Consider the following 17,695-nt stretch of genomic DNA (forward strand, 5'->3'; position numbering starts at 1 on the left):
AGCCTTTCAACGAGATAGTGAATTCCAGACTTGAAATCAGATTCAACTTTCACAAATGAACTGATCTTCAATTCTTGCTGAAGAATTTTCTTACAGAATTCAGAAGAAAATAATTCTTATTTTTTTATATTTTAATAGTCTTGCAGTAAAATCTATCTTTGTAGGTACAATTTCCATTGGGTTGCTAAATAACAGTATCAGTTTCACAATTCTTCCATATACCTGGCATAAAGTAACTATTTCTTTTTATAACAAACAGAACATCTGAAAATGAGGCTAATGAGTAAAACCATGCCAAGAAGCCCAACCTGTTGAAAAATTAGATCAAAGATCTTCAGTACTCCATATCCTAGATCAGATTCTGATTTAGATTTCACAAGCTTCCAGCACGCAACAATTTCCTGTTAACTCCATGAGATCCTACTGAATTTGTCAAATAACTTTTTTCCTAGGAAATACTAGATAATATTTGTGTTTGCCTTTTAACATGTCAACTTTTATTGGAGAACCTACCCACTTATACCATACCTATGTACAAGCAGATATTAGAACTTCAATGACATTGCAGAACCAGCTATGCATCACTTTATTTTCCTTAAATAAAACTTTATATTACCAAATAATGGGTTTAAAGAACCTCAGAAAGTAATGAAATAAATGGGACACAGATGTTCACCAAAAAAAAAGAAAAAACCCAAAACCAAGAATGTTTTTACTTCATAGCAACGAAATAGGTCAAGCCATTTCCTCCTTCAGGCAAATCTCAGAGGACCACAAAACACATGGTTTTCTAGTGGATTTTGTGTGTCTATCTCACTAAGAGGAAACACTGCTGTCCAAAACATTTGCAATAGTAAGTTTTCCCATGAAATTGTTGGAATTAAAAAAAGGAAGTCATATGCAATTAAAAACAATTTGCTAGATGTTGAAGTTATACAAATGGCATAATTAAATACACTCGTACTACCTAAGTCACATACCTTTCCTATACAATATATTGCTTTAAAAGAATGCACAGTGAAGAAGTCAGAAATGCCAACGTTATGGCTGTTCGCACAATTTCTCCTTTGCTTCTGTAAATCTTAAAAGTAAAATATCACATGTTCTTCACTTCCATGGGATTCCTGCCTTACAGTTCTGTAAGTCGACAGGTTTTTCTAATAAACCAGCTGCTAAGTACTTATTTTTATCCTCTGTGAGTGAAGAACATGGTTAATGTGTCCAAACTCTTCACTAAAATAAGTGCAATCCTTCCATATGTGCTTAAGTACTTACGAACTACAGGGAGACAAAGTGAAGCAAACATTATTAACTACCACTTTACTTTAAAAAGGAGGAAAAAATTCATATAGATTCATTAAATCATCACAACACTACCCTAGATGCTGGCTAGTCCCATACAGAAGTCTACAGAAAATGTCACGTGTGATCCCATAACCAGATTAAATCTATTTGTGCATTCAAACAGGAAAATTAATATTGCATAGGAGAACGTAACTTATTTCATAACTTTGAGATTGCAAAAGTGTTCCAATACTTTTGCATTGCCCTTTTACTGCCATTTTTATTACAACTTTTCTACAGACTATTTTTTAAGAAAGAATAAATTATAACATCTAACTATTTACTTGTCAATAACCACTTGGGATGTCAGTGTGCGTCCACAGACATCAAAAAAAGGCAGTGGGTGGAAACAACATTAAGAGCTCTGCTTTAGACTCATTAAGCTTAAGATGGCAATTACGCAATCTTAAGATTTCAAACAAGCCAACATTTTAGCTGGGACAGATGGTACTGGATCCAGAGCAAACAGTATATGCTGTGAGTCATCAGTTTAAATACGATAGTTCGATTTTTATTTGCAAATTTGATTATCCAGAAACAAGATGTAAAGAGGAAGAGAGCCTTAAATCAAGCACAGGATCCTGCAAACCTTCACAAAAAGTTGGAAGCAGAAAGATCATCTTCCAAATGAAAAAGTGATTAACAAGATAGGAGGGGAATGAGGAGAGAACAGTCAAAGAAGCCAAAAAAGAGCAAGATTTCAAGAAGAAAAGTGTAGTAAACAGTACTACAGGCAGCTGGCAGGACAAAGAGGAGGAAGGGAATGTACCGAGTACAAGGGGTCAGGACAAGTGTGGAAGGGACCTAGGATGAACCTGGAGGAGATACTCTTCAGACAGTGACTGCAAACAGCTCATTCAATGACTTTCAACTCGAAAGGAGATGGGGTAGTTCAAAAAGTGAATGGGGCCAAAGATGGGGTGTAAAAAGAAACAGACTAAAGCATGTTTGCATTGGGAGGGAAAGGAAGTGAGCAAAAGATAGCAGCAGATAAGACGGAGCTACAGTATAAGCGAAACGGATTAAAGCTTTTAAAACCTTTCTGTTGTACTAAGACAGGAGAGCCTTATAGGACAAAAAGATGGCAAGCAGAAGAAACCGGAGGAAAGCCACAATGTATTTAATTTGTCTTCCCTTGAAAAAGTGTTCAAAAGCCTACAGAGGAAGACGGGGAGGCAATAAATATGATGGCATTGAGAAATTCAATGTAAGCTGCAGAATATATCTTGAAAAACAGTCTGGTGCCTCAAGATCTGCAGCCCCTCAGCTGGTGAAAGCTCTTCTAACTCCAGTGATATTAGAAGATCGCAATATCCATGCAGCAACAGTAGCACACGGGGAGCCCACTTTCACGTGCCTATTACTATGATTCCCAGACATTGTACTGCAAAGTACACTCTGTTCCTGTAAGTAAATCCTACAGCTTTCTTTCCTAGATGTAATAATATACACAGATGCTATGTTACAGGCACACTGTTCCACTAAATCCATGGCATGCTTATATTGCTGAGCACAAGTCACCAAATACCATTATATAACAATACATCAAGTTTGGCAACCAACAACCTCTGGGAATTTTATCAGCAAAAAATTCATGTTTTCTTCCAAGTCACAGCTAAAAATATTGAACATTAGGCTAAGAAAAACTTTAAAGTGTTACTGCAATTAACAAGCCTATTTTCTGATACCACCAGAAAACTAGTATTTACAACATAATTATTAATATTTTACTATGGCATTTTTTATTAAGAGTGATAACAGATTAAATGTGTTCTGGGCTAAAAATTAAGATACTACTGAGCCAACAGGTAATCTGTACAAATGTGAGATTAGTTTAGCATGAAGAAATATTTATTTAGCAAAAAGAGACTTAGCATGAAGCTCTGCTGGCTGACAGCAGTCATATTTATGTAATTTAGGTTTTTTGTGTTCTATCTCTGTATCTGCTCTTTTTCTCTCCCTAGGATCAGTCCCGCTGGTTAGTCTAACACTTAGGTGCATTTTTATATTCTTGGCATTTCCCTGGAGTGTTATTTAAAAACTACAAACCCTCCTCTAAAGAACTTTTGGGACAACTTTTTAAAACTACTGGTACAAGTTATCGACTTTGATGAGTATGGAGTGAAACATATTTAACATTCTTCTGTGTTAAAATACATCTCTTATTTGATGAGTTTCTCTTATTATAAAAAAAAAAAACATGCAGATTTAGTCTTAAATGCAGAGCAAATCTCTATAACTATGAGGAGGCCACATGGACTCTTCTATCTTTAACGTCTACCTTCGAAAGATACTACAACGTGAAAAGAAGAGAAGAGGTCAGGCTGCTCATGTCTAAGTGATGTGTGTATATATATAGAATCAATTTAAAAACATTTTTTCTAAGAAAAATCTGTGGGGTTTGTTACATTTAACAGCTTTTACCTATAAATGGGTAAGTGCTTTGCCCTGGAGAAGAACAGAAGTCATCTTGCTAAATCTGGTTTGGCAGCAAACCCCTACTTCTGAGTCCTGGGCGAGACGATCTGGTCTCTCAGTCTAGTTCCTCATGAACGGCTGTCTACCTAACAGAATCAACGTGCTACCTGGCACTATTGCTGGCAAGTACGGCCAACAACTAACAGAGCCTGGCAACTGAATTGCTCTCTCGCCCTCCAAAAAAGCTTCAAAATTCAGAAATAAAGCACAGAGTTTGGGGAACAGTAGGGAAACCTCACTGCCATAATTAGTGCTATAATTCTGTCTATTTGTCAAGTAGAAGCAGGACTTTAACCTTCTGGCACATCTGCTTAAAGCCCTTCTAGGGATAGCTTAGAACATACATACAGAAGTCGATCCTGCAGCCTTTTCCAAGAGGAATGGCACGGAGTTGAATTTGGGGGACTACGAAGCCGCTGCATGACTAGACTCAAATTCAGAAAAACAAAGAGAAGTACTATTCTGCGCCTGAAGCACAAAGTGACCCACGCTGCCTGTTTATGTATTTCAAAGTTATACAGAAGATCGCTTACTGTTTAGCAGTATGCGATCATACCACCTGCTGCCAACAGCACTATTCAGTGTGAGGATCTCAGTTCACTGGTACCACCACCACGTAACAGTAAGCACATAAGAAAAGCCTCAGTCAAATCACAAAAGATCAGTTTTAAACCAAGTGAGGAGAGGGAGGAGGAGAAATTTCCTGGATTAAGTGAACCAGAGAGATATTTTAATCAGAACACAAAAGAAGGTTGAGACAAACACCAACTGACTCGGATCATATCGCATCAATAATCCATGCACAGAGCCTCTGCTGAAATCAATGGCAGGCTTGTGCGTAAGTGGATTGTATAATATAAATGCATGCCCCTATTTAGGGCTCCACATACAAAAGAGAAAGCGGTACTAAGAACAATTCCCTTAATTAACATTTCTCTTCCATCAAGTGCTTCTAAAATAACAAATCCTAACTTTACATAGCTGTGTTTTCATTCACAGTTTTTACCAGAGGTGGTAAAACAACTGACCCCATTTGACAAATAAGGGAACTGAAGCATAGGATGCAAATTAAAACGAAGAGCAGGGCGGCAGGCAGAACTGAACTGGGAATAGCAGCTTACCTTCTGAATCACAGTTTAACGTCCTAGATATTTAGATGCTTATCTAGTTCAAGTCTCTAATTAGGGTGATTCTGTGCAGCCCTCAAACAATTTTGCATACTTCCTGAAGTATCTGTGCACAGCAATATGCTTATCTCTATGAGTTTCCCACTCAATAATGTCAACTTTTGAGGATTGCAAATGTCCTACAGAGGTTCAAAGCACTGGACTGCCCTGGTCTAACTACTCAGTGGCACCAAAGGATTTTAAAATTGGCTGTCAAATCCACAACTTCCACATGCTTTCTATTGTTAAAAAAAAAAAAAAAACCAACAACAACCCAAACTTTCAATTCAAAATATCAGTTCATTAGCTGGAAATGATCTAACTAATCCTCGTGTTCCAAACTGACAGCAGTCCATAAGAAAAAGCCAGACTGGATCTCTATTCAAGAAAAAAGTGCAATACTCACAAGAAGCCTGTGTAAAATGTCAAATACACTGATTGCAAAAAAAAAAAAAAAAAAAAAATCCAGTCTCATTAGTCTACAATTGTTTTACAATGAAGCCAAGTAAGGAGGAACATAAACTAATTTGACCCCCCAAAAAGCAACGTTTATTAATGTGATATGAAGTTACAAATAAAAGAACAGTTTCACTTGCATGCTAGGTGAAAATCTAGCTGCTTCTAGAAAGAATCTTCACCTATAGAACCAGCCTTTAGCTAAATGTAGACCATCTCCTCCCGAGGTCCTGAGAATTCTTCCTCCCATGAAAACCCAACTTTGAAATGCTTAACACTTTATGAAAGATTGATTCAGCAATACATCCACTTTCTAGTTTACATCTTGCATGTGATTAAATACTACATTACACAGGGTTAGTGCCAATAACAAGTTACCTTCATTTCCCTTAACTACAGATGCAAGTCAATAATACTGTGAAAATAACATATTTTGAGTTGAATGAGCTTTCTGCTCTTTACAATTACAGTGTTCAACTGTTTTGAATAACAACTTTTCAGGACTGGCTTGTTTTGTCTTTTGCTTTCCTTTTTCAGAATTTTCTTTTTTAAAGTTAAGTCTATCACTGACAAAATGAGCAGAAATGCCTGCTGAGAAATGTCCACATTTCCAGACAACTGCTTGAAGAATTACTTTTCTGACTCATCATAGCTTTTTTTTTTTTTTTCCCTCAAGTTGTCAAAACAAACACCACACCCACTTGATTTCCGAGTTCTGGTTAATTATATTTAGAATTAGCAAGCACCGTGCAACTATTAATCATACAAGCTTTAGCCCTTACTTTACCTATTTAGAAATAAGCCAATGCGTTCAAACGCAGTCTGTTTAGCATTTTATTTGAGGTATCCTCATCACTTTATTCTGTACCACCAGCACCGACAATCCCAGACACAGAGAATATCGGGCAGTCCAGGCGGTCAATCCCTCTGCCCCAAGGCAGGATCAGCTACTCCTCAGCCACCATTCTCGCTGATGATACACAAGAACGGGTTATTTCAGGCAGCAGCTTTACACACGCACTCACAAAACACACTGTAAATTAAAGGAGGGAAGCGCGTTGCAAGTCTGCCTTGCATGGTGCGCAAGCGGGTCTCCGGAAAGATAAAAATTTAAAATAAAAGCTTCCCCCAAGATGCGAGTCCGGATTTTCTAAAAGTAGCACCTGGCAACACTAACGCCGCTGCCTTTAGCAAGAGTTCACCTTGTTCAAACTGGATGAACCACCCCGTGATTATCGCCGAGCCTCCATTAGGATCACACACACACACGCAGAGAGCCCTCGCAGAGCTCAATTTTTCTCTTCGCTGCTCGCACACCGCAAGCCATACTTTTTTCTCCCCCCCCCCCCCCCCCCCCAGCGGGCGAGCAGCGGCACGCAGGGAGCGCAGCGATGTCGCAGGGCTGTCACCGCGGCGGGGGCACGGCGACCCGCCGCCTGCCCTGCCCGGCCCGGCCCGGCCCGGCCCCGCCGCCCCTTTGTGCCCGCACCCGCCGAGCCGGCGCAAACCCGCCTCGCTCGGCCCCCCCGCCCGACCCCTCCCGGCCGCGGGGGCGCCCGCCGCGGGGCACAGAGCCCCCATTGTGGCCGCCGGCGAAAGGGCCGGCCCCCGCCGCGACGCTCCCCCGCTCCCGGCCGCCCGGGAGCTGCTCGGTACTCGCTGTTCCAGTCGCTCCGCCCGGGCTGGCCCCTCAGCGCCGGGGGGGGGGGGGGAACGCCGGGCGGGCCGGGGGCACAGCACCGGCGGGCCGGGGGCACAGCACCGGCGGGCCGCTCCGCCCGCAGGGGAAGGGCGCGGCGCGGGGCGCGGAGGGGCCGCGGCGGCAGCAGCGAATGTCACGGCCTCGGAGCCGGGCGGGCCGCACACCCCCCCCCCCCGCCCCCCCCCGCCGCCGCCGCTCCGGCTGCGCGGCGCCCCGGCCCGCGGCGGCCAGGTGAGGGGCCGCGTCCCCCCCGCGCCGCCCCCGCACAAGCCCCGCCACTCACCGCCGCCACCTCCGCCGCCCTCTTCGTCCATGTTGGGGCCGCGAGCAGGGCGCTCCGCAACGGCCGCGGCTGAGGGAGGCCCGGCGCTCGCTCCGCTCGCTCGGCGCCTGGCGGCCGCCGCTCCTCCTTCTCCCCCGCCGCCGCGCTCCGCCGCCGCGCCCCTCTGCCCCGTCCCTCTCCGCCCAGCCCTGCCTCAGCCCCGGCGGCCTCGGCCCAGCCTCCCGCCCCTCTCATGTGACCCGCGGAGGGGGGAAGGCAGGCCCGGCCGGCCCCGCGCCGCCACCCCCGCCGCCACAGGGTCGCCGGCCACCGCCGCGCTGCCTCCTCCCCTCAGGGGGCGGCAGCTCCCTGGCCGTGCCCTGCGGCAGAGCGGGCCCGGAGCGGGGAGCCTGCTTCCCGCCTCTGTTTTCGGCGTTCCCTCCCCGGCGGGTTTCGCACGGCGCGGCCTGGCAGCGTTGAGACCCCTAAAGCGGCTTCCCCGTGGGTTGCCAGGGGCGGCTGGGGCGGGCAGGGGGTGGCCACGGCGGGAAGGGGGCGAGGGCGGCGGTCGGGGGGCGGGAGGAGCCCGGCCTGCGGGGCAGCCGCCGGGGGTGGCGGGAGGGGCTGAGGGGAGCCGTCGAGTCAGGTGGGCTTCATGTCGCCTGGGGTTGTCTCTTGGGGTCTGCGGTAGCCAGAAAATGCCTGCAGAGCCGCTGACTCTTTCGGAGGGGTCTAAAGGGAGGGAAAAGAGCGGGAGGTGACGGAAAGGCGAGGGCCGAGCTGGCCTGAAGCCACGTCGTGAGGGGGGCGAGGTGGGTTGAAGTCTCCAAAAGGAAGCCTGAGGCATATGATGTTTTGGCATGTTTTCTGCTGCTGCTTGCTCCTCGTTCTTGGCTCCGGTCCGGCGCTGGAGGGGTGCTGGCTGCCTCCCCTGCCACGGGGGTCGTGAAGAGCCTTGGGTATGAATGGCACTGTGCCCCATATGCGGTGCAGGTTTTGCGTTGGTGTGTATTGTCTGTGTTGGTAACACAAAGGATTTGCCTACTTACTGCCCTAGGAGTCAAAGTGGCTGTGGGATTTAAGTCCTCGGTAAAGATCTTCAGTGAGATACCGTGGGAGTCGGGCTATCAGCAGCCTCCAAAGTCTGTAAAGGTAAGCAGAAGTGTGCTGGCAGAGACCACTCTTCCTTCCTTCCTTCCTTCCTTCCTTGGCAGCACCCTTCTTTATTTTTTTAAAACCTTTGGTGTCAAAATTTTATTCAGATAGGAAGCTGTGGGAGGAAAGGGTCAGCCAACAGGAAAATATTGGGTTTCTCATTTTCCCCTTGTAGGGTGGCATGGGACAGAGCACCGTCTAGGAAGCTGTGTCGGGAGCGCTCACCTCTTGACACCGCTGCTAATAGGTGATTATCACAGCCCATTTTGCTGAGAGCTGAGGTTTGCCTCTGACAGCTGCTCTGGCGATCAAGCATTTTACCTCATTTAGAAATCATAAACATCACAAACCTCTAAAATACTCCTCTATATTTCATCTTTTAAATTAAACGTTGTTATAAGTTTGGTAAGTTAGTCTATAAAAAGGATATGATTACATAAAATGGAACCATTACATTGGTAAGAGATTTATTTTGAAATGTGTGTCTATAAAGCACAGTTACAGGATGGTTTTAAAATAAGTCTGAATGCAGATGAACTGAGAGTGGGTTTTGAATATTTTTGCACACTAAGCAAACTTTTAATCTACGTTAGAGGAGAATCTGGTTCATGAGAAAAATTAATCACAGATTGTTTGCTTTCATTCCCTATGTGTTGTTTTACACCTTTATATAAAATATATTCCTTTCTTTTGTTGCTTTTGTTTGTCAGTATCATTTTTTCCCTCCTTCCTATACTTCAATATAACTTAATATACTTTTGCTATAAGGAACATTCTAGTGCAAAATAAAAGGTAGCCCAATCACTAACTCTAATAGCAGAGATGACTGAGCCATGGAGAACAGTCCTCCTCCCACCCATTCAGTGCCGAATTCCTGTTGACTTCATGGAAGCAATACTAGGATTTAAAATTCTCCAAATTAATAGCAAAGATAAAAATGATTTTGTGATGCAAGCAAGGTATGAAAAAAAGTCTGTCCTAGTTATAAGTGATCAGTTGGGATATTTTATATAAACTTCATGGTGAAATCAGATAATTCCAAACTTGTGAGATAAGCAAAATGTTCTTTATTGTAACTTCATTGTTAACTTGAGCAAACAGTTAATTTTTCAGTATTTTGCATTATTAAATATGTAGCTTGCTCTGTTGTAACTTTGAAATATATATCATTCAATACCCTTTTAAGGAAAATCTGTTCTTTCCAGTCCCATTTTAGTAAGGATAACTTATTAATGATACATACAAAAGAGTATTGAAATTACAGTGTCTTCTTCAAGGCTATCTCTGAAATGATGGCAGATGTTCCTTAAAACTTGACATTTTAATATATATTGTATATATTTTAAATAGACCTACTTTTGCATGTGCCTGATCCTACAAGTGTTCTAGGCATAGAACTGTTAGTTCTGCCTACAAGGTGCTTACTGGACAAAGCTGTTTAATCTTCAGGTGAGATATGTGACAGAAACTTTTAAGATCAAACCTTTTACCTCGTTGTCTCATTTTCCTGTGTATAAAATAAGTCTCATGCCTGGCTATAAACCTAACTAGGTCAGGAATAGATTTTTTGGAAATGTACAAAATCAACTAAAGAATTACAATCATAGTTCTATATCGTAGCTACAGTAGTTCTACCATGGCAGAACTACTCTCTAGTTTTTGATAATTCAACAGTAACAATGCCACTATCATTAAATACTGGGCAGTTCCTTACCAACAAAGATGCCAGGTAGCAAGACAGGTTACAGTCTCAGCAAATTTTAGGATACACTCCAATAAACTATTTCCTACTCATGTGAATAATTCTCTCACATCTACTTTGTTTTCTGGAACTTTGATCATTCTTCTGTTTTGAAATACATGTGAATTTTTTTTTTCTTTCCATATTAATAAAGGTTTCAATCAACAGTTTTCTAAAGATTGCCTGATCTTTTTTTTTTTTCTTTCTTGCAGTCCCCTCTGTAGTCATAGCTCTATTTTTACCACAAGTATGTTTTTCCAGTTTTACATCCACAAGTCTAACCTTCTGTGTTGGAAGAACTTCATAGTCTGTCATTCGTGTAAACAATAGTCTAATAGCTGGTCTGTTGAAATTATTTTTAGGGGAAAATTGGGCTTTCTCCAAAAACTGCTGTTAGCAGGGTTGATTCCTTAATGATAAATATGGTTATTTGCTGACTTTTCAGGTAATACACTTTGTCTTTTTTTTTTTCTCTTTGGATAGTTTGGTATCTGTTTTGATTCAGTTTCCACTAAGTAGTAATTTAGCATGTCATTTTTCATTTTAAGGGGTCAGGAGCACATCTGTTATGACATTTGTCCCTACACCCAAGAGTAAGTGAAGACAACTGAATCCCTTACATCATACTTTTGTGGTTAAAAAGGCTCATTAAATATTAAGCCATTTCTATGGATTTTAATTTGAACCACATTCCAAGCAGTAGTGAATGAAAATGAAAATTACCCCTCTCCCCCCTTTTTGTTTTTTAAGTAGTCAAAGAATTCAGGAGTAGGAAAGCCCTGTTTGTTATCACATCCTTTCCTCAGCAAGAGTGGATTCCCTTTTTGCTGGATAGCTCTTTATTGTTTAATGGAAATTCTGAAAAAAACACCTTCATTATTCATCTTCAGTTTATTTGTAGAAAGAAATAAGCTTAATCTTATGTTGGTAAGTTTCCTCTTTCAGTAATGTAAATGTTTCAGTGATGTAAAATTCCATTTTATGATGGTAGATTTCATAAACTTTTTATTTCTAATCAAAAGCATGAGCTATGATGATGTTCATTACATGGCTAGTAATTGGAAAGTAGTTGGTAACATTTTATTCAAAGACAAGAAATACAATTCTGAATTTTCTCAGTGCAGAATGAAATACAGTAACTGCTGTTGTGCCATCAGACTAGACATCAGTATCAGACACAGAGAGATGGAATAATGCACCTTACTGTTGGAAGGAAGAAAGAACCTTTAAAATCTTATTTGAGGAGCTAGTCATCCTGCATGCAGGTATTCCCATTTCATGCATTCAGTCAAGACATCGCTAATTTGCAAGTCTGGCTTGTTGTGACTTCTGTTAGATTTGGTAAGAAGGATTTTATAGTTACCCTCAAGGAGAACAGTTAATCTTAAAGACACAAACATCTGTACAGTCTTAAGAATACATTCTTAAAGAATATAGATATATCTCAAAGAATATAGATACATCTTAAAGAATACGGATGTTGCACAACATTTTGTAAACTTGAATTATTTGGTTGATTTTACTACTTGCTCACTTAAATACTCACATTTTTAGAAAAATGGTGCAAGCATTACATTTCATAAGACACTATCTTGTTGGTAGTCAGAATGACTGTCATTGATACTCAGACATTGTATTAGAGAATACTTTTGTTTCAAATCTAGACGATCAAACATTTTTTATTTTTTTAAGAAGCATTGCCTAATAGTTTCCAGGCAGGAAGGTCTTAGTCCATCATTATGTCTTTTTTTTCCAATTTTTGTTTATTTATCAGTACTTGAATAATCTGGTATTCTTAAACCCCTAAGGCAAACTCTTTGACTTCCTCTGTTTGGCAGATGGGTTTTAGCCATGTATTGTGTCTTTAAAATGTTTATGCTGTCACATATGTCATATTTGTCTCAGCTGGAAAAATACATTTATAGAAAATCACGTTTGCTGGTTGTGTTAACGATTTCAAAAGTGCTTGCCTTTCATTTATTCCAAAAAAAATTTTACATGCAAGTATTTCATATTGCTTTGGGGAACATCAAAGCTGAAGCTTAGCAAGTCAAGCATCTTTTATGAATGGATAGGAAGCTCATTCCCTTGAAATAGTCAAAAAACCCAAAGTTAAAGATGCCTCTCTTCTAAGAATTTTGCATGGGTTTTTCTCCAGGTGAACTTTTAAATCATATCCTGAATTTTATGTGCAGCTTATTTCAAATTTCAGTTCTTGGCATGTTTTGAGGTTGTTGGGTTTTTTTAGGACTTCTAAATTTGCTTAATCTACTCCTAGCATCAAATATTACTGGTTTTGGAAGTCCGTGCTTGTTTCCATTGTGCAACACTGATAGAGCCACTGGGGAGTCATTGAGTAAAGAAGACCAGAAAGTCCCACTGAGGAAAACCAAATACATTAACATTGTGGAGGTCCACCAACTCTGGAATGCTTATGATCTGAAATATACTTTGCATTAGAACTTGTTCTACCTGTATTAATTATGCATAGTACTAGACACAAACAGGATGCTTTCTAGCATGAAAGCTGTGCCTAAAATAACAGAAAAAGAGGACCTAGATTCAAACAACTTGGGCTGAAACAGATCATGAGTGGAATTTTGCATGAAGCTTGAGAGGGTGTTTCTATCTCAGGAAAATGAAAGAGCTTGATGTAAAGTAATTCTCCAAAGGAGAGTATGCTGATTAAGGCCAGGCTCTGTTCCCACCCTGAGAAGTAGCCACAGTCTGTGAATTCCCCTCTGCTGGCTAACTCCAGCTTGGGATGGTTAAATGTATTATGGCATACCACTCTCCAGTCTCACCAAGGCCTGGGAAGTCGAAATTCCTAACTCATCCTACACTGGGAGCTGTAGCTGGGCTGCAAACCATACATGAGTCCCGCTCTTGCTGCATGCATATGGCAGCAGTTGAGGGATTTATTGTAGTGATGCCGATAACAGGGGAGGCCCCCACAGTTCCTTCCTCCTCCCCGCCCAGAGAAGCATTCTTAAACAACTCCACAGCATAACAGGGCTGGCATCCCATGGTACACATGGCAGCCAAGTGACAAGCTGGGCTCACTCATGACATACAGTGTTAGAAGGGTTACACCAGGTGCTCTTGTTGATTCACCAGTGAGCGTCTGAAATGCAATTGCCTATCTCCACATGAGCTGGCTCAGATCTTGCTGCTGGCTAGTCAGCAGTGCACAAATCTGGGTTTAATAAATATGGAACCGTAAATTTAGACAGGAGCAGGAACTGGCAACTAATGATTGTGACTTTTAGTGCCCTCTCAGCTGTTCATGCAACCGTTTGCAAAGCCATGCTATAAATCAGATCACTCAATCCAGATTTTAAAAGTTCTGCTAAAATAATAATTTTTAACCATTTTTAACCAGAATTATTCCACTGATTAAGTTCACACTCTGGTCCCACAAACAGCTGCATTGGCACAATTGCAGCGTTGGTAGATGGTGACACGCAGATGGTGTGGAAAGAAGGAAGGCAGGCTGCTGGATAGTTACTTTGTCAGTGGGGACAATATCCCTGCATAATTCTAACCTTATTCTGGACCACAGACTCTCCATCAATTTCACTTTCTGATCCCTCATGCTCAGCCCTTCTCAAACTGTGCCTATAATCAGACTTACATACTTGTTAATGGCTGATCTGTGCCATACTACATCATCTAATGGTAGTAAATTGATCAAGATCAAATATGAGCATGTAATCGCATTCCTGTCAAGATTAGCCAGCTATGAGTTACAGTGTTTAGACCAAGCCTTATCCTGGCTTCATACCAGCAGCAGGAAGACAAATTATACCAACTTTAACCTAAAATCATCAGGAGTAAAACCACTCTCCACTCCTTGTTTTTGAGGGTTTTGTTTTTTAAATAACATTGTACTGGTGGGTTGAATTTGTACAAAGATTTTTGTGCCATGTCGCCATCCAAAAACTAAATTTATTGTATCATGAAATTGCGGTTGTATACTGGTGAGAGTATGCCTTCAGCTTCTCTTGTAGGTTATTTTTGAATACATAGCCTCTGTTGAGTCCAGATGCAAAGGGGAGATGATTGTTTATTGAAAGGTGATGTGTAATATTTTAAATTCTTACTGCCTCTGACCAAGAAAGGTCCCTATTTATTCCAACTGCTGCAGTTAGAAAGAACACACAAGGTCTGAGGCAGAAAACCATCACTTAAATCCTTTCCCTCTCTAGGCTATACATACTGTTTTATTCCTTTCATATCTTCATGGGTGTAAGAATAATCCCATACACTTCTGTACCAAAACAAAAAGATTTTGGTGTTTTCTTACCATAGAAAGCGTACTTTCAATTTAAAAAGCAGATCTTCAGCTTAATTGTCCTTCTCCTGCTGTATTTCTCTTTATAGTCTTAAAGAAAGAAAAACTGTCTCTAAGTACAAGAAGATGTTAAGCAAGGGAGAGTCAAAGTTAAAACTTGGCAAGCACTAAAACAAAGAATTTTTCCAAGGAAATGGAGGAGACGGGTCAAATTAATTCCTTATGTAACTCCATTTACCTCAGTGCAGTTACATGAAAGATGAATTTGGTACCTTATACCTCTGTGGTCAGAAAAGGATTTCTGTGATCTCAATCAGCACAGTATAAAATAATCATTCTTAAGAAACAAAATGGTAATTTAAGTCTGATATTTAAGTCTGATATTGTTATTTTTAGTCTATTAATACAATTGTAAAAGGACAATAGGTCTACAGAACAACAACAAAACCAGCTTCATAAAAAGATCAGTACATGATGATTTGCAGCTTACAGCCTTAGTAACAGTTTTTTGTGGGAAAGAGGAATTCGTGACAGACTGCTAAAATGGGCAGTGACATCAGGGACGCTTCTCTTTCTTGTAAGTTCCAAAAGCTTTTCTCCAGTTTGCTGCATTGCAACTTTAACTTTTTTCCTCTGATCTCATTCCTCTCCCCTGACTGTCCCTAATTCAGTTCTTCTTTCCCTCAAGTTTCTTTGGGTTCCACTGTGTGTGCAGGGATCTTTGTGGCTTCTCCTTACTGCTGAGTTTTCTAGATTTTTCTCTTCAGGCGGAAATATTCAGCCTCTTGGAGCAGATAAAGGAGAGATGTTTGGCCTCCACCATAATTTCTTTTTAGATTTTAAATTTCAATATGCTTAAATTTGAGATGCTTTAAAATAATGCATTTTCACTGTGAGAACCCAGCCTCCACATGTCAATCTGTAGCACTCAAATATAGCTGTACCCAGAGATTATTTCCATTTTAAAGCCTTGTTGTGAAACATCAACCCCTGCCTCCCCACCCCACTCCCAAATTCAGGAAATACTTTTAATCTCAATATGTTAACATCTTTTAATAGTGTAATATAAAAGCATCCATATAGTATATTAGTGCAATGAAATTTAAGTCAACGGCCTGTCTTTTTTATCCTTACCAACTTGCAACTATCAGTTTTAATACAGAGGAAAGGATCTGTGTATACATGCATATAAAAGATGTGAAAATACAAAGGCATTTATTGAAAACAGACAAAACCAGGAAGATGATAAAATAGCAGAAGGAAGTGGCCTCAGATATAAAAACTTCTGCTTTGTATAGCAGAATTTATCAGTAAAAGCTAAGCTTGGCAAATTGCCATGCTTCAGATAAAACAAGCAATGTAATGTAAAAAAAATTTGACTTAGTGTACAAAACACAATAGACACATTTGAAAAACTAATGTCCTACAAAGTAATTCAATTAAACATTTTTTGTTTCCTTTTTTTCATGTGTATCTTTAAAAGCTTCATTATATTTTCAGATACCAGAAATCTCAGTTGTACAGATGCAAGCTCTCCTCTAAGGACGTCTGCATCAGGTGTGCCATTCAGCAGGATGTAGAAAATTTCCAAATATCCAAAATTAAACAAAGATGGTGGAAATATATTTTGGAAGCAAATCTTTTGCTTTCAAAATAGCAGAACTATTAAAGCATGGTTTATAGAAAAATAATTCACATATTTAAAATATCTACTGCACAATTTTAATCCATAAAGCTACTCAAGTAAATATGTACTGCTCAACATTTTCACAAAGCTTTAGGAAATAACAGTACATTTATACCTGAAAGACTTTTCACATAAAAGTTTTTGAAACCTGCTGTTGATTGAGAACACTTCAAAAGCATGAGAATCTAGGATGCTTAGTTCAGTCATTGTACCAGCTGAGAACAAATGAATTCTTTTCTGCAAGGATGTTTTCTCCTCTTTGGCCTGGTAAGGCCTGCATTCTAGTATTCCTGCTAGAAGAGAAACCATTTCGGTAGAAGATGGATAATGAGCATAGCTAAATTCTCATGACTAACAAAATCATGCCCTTGCTCTTTATTCCCATCTGTAAGGCTTTTCCAGAACTCATCATGTATGGAAGACTCCAAACCTGAAAAACAAGATGGCAGATTACTACAATTAAAACAAACAGATAATTTTTTCAACATCTTCATCACATTTGCAAGATAAATAGACTGTTATCCAAGTACTATTTATGTTCTTAAATAATGTCTCAGTCTCTCACAGTCAAAACCTTTTTTAACTTGTTGACAAGAATGGTTATCTCCTTCATAGATTAAATCATTCCATGAGGTATTTTTAGGCATTTCTTATATTTGAATCTTCAATCTCCTGACTGCTTCTACGGAATTTCCAGATTTACTCTTTATGAAGAACAGTAGCCTGGCAGTTCTTTTTCTAGCTGCTGCTTTTTCCTGAACTGGTCTGGACTTTCTGCATAATTTGTACAAAGCTCTCCTTTCTATAAATGTTGTATTACCTTATCGCTCTCTACAACTACCTGAAAGGAGGTTGTAGCAAGGTGGGTGTCAGTCTCTTCTCCCAAGTAACAAGTGACAGCACAAGAGGAAATGGCCTCAAGTTGCACCAGGGGAGGTTTAGATTGGATACAGGGTAAAATTTCTTCATGGAAAGGGTTATCAAGCATTGGAACAGGCTGCCCAGGGAAGTGGTTGCATCCCTATCCGTGGAGGTATTTAAAAGATGTGTAGATGTGCTGCTTAGGGACATGGTTTAGTGGTGGACTTGGCAGTGCTAGGTTAACGGTTGAACTTGATCTTAAAGGTCTTTTCCAACCTAAATGATTCTGTGATTCTATATCATTCCGGTTTAGTAAAGCTGAGATACACAGATATGAGTTGAAAAGAGATAAATGCTTCTTCATATTATTCAGCTAAAATAATGAAAGGCTGTCTTGAAACTATTAGAAAGGAGATAACACTGGTTTTATTAGATTATGAAACTGCAAGTAATGACAGATAAAGCAGTCTTCTCTGAAATCTGAACTGCTAATCAATTAAAGATGTTGCTGCTGACCATAGGCAATAGGAACAGGTAAAGCAGTCTCTT

Source organism: Pelecanus crispus, chromosome 11, assembly GCF_030463565.1.
Source record: "Pelecanus crispus isolate bPelCri1 chromosome 11, bPelCri1.pri, whole genome shotgun sequence".
Lineage (NCBI taxonomy): Eukaryota > Metazoa > Chordata > Aves > Pelecaniformes > Pelecanidae > Pelecanus > Pelecanus crispus.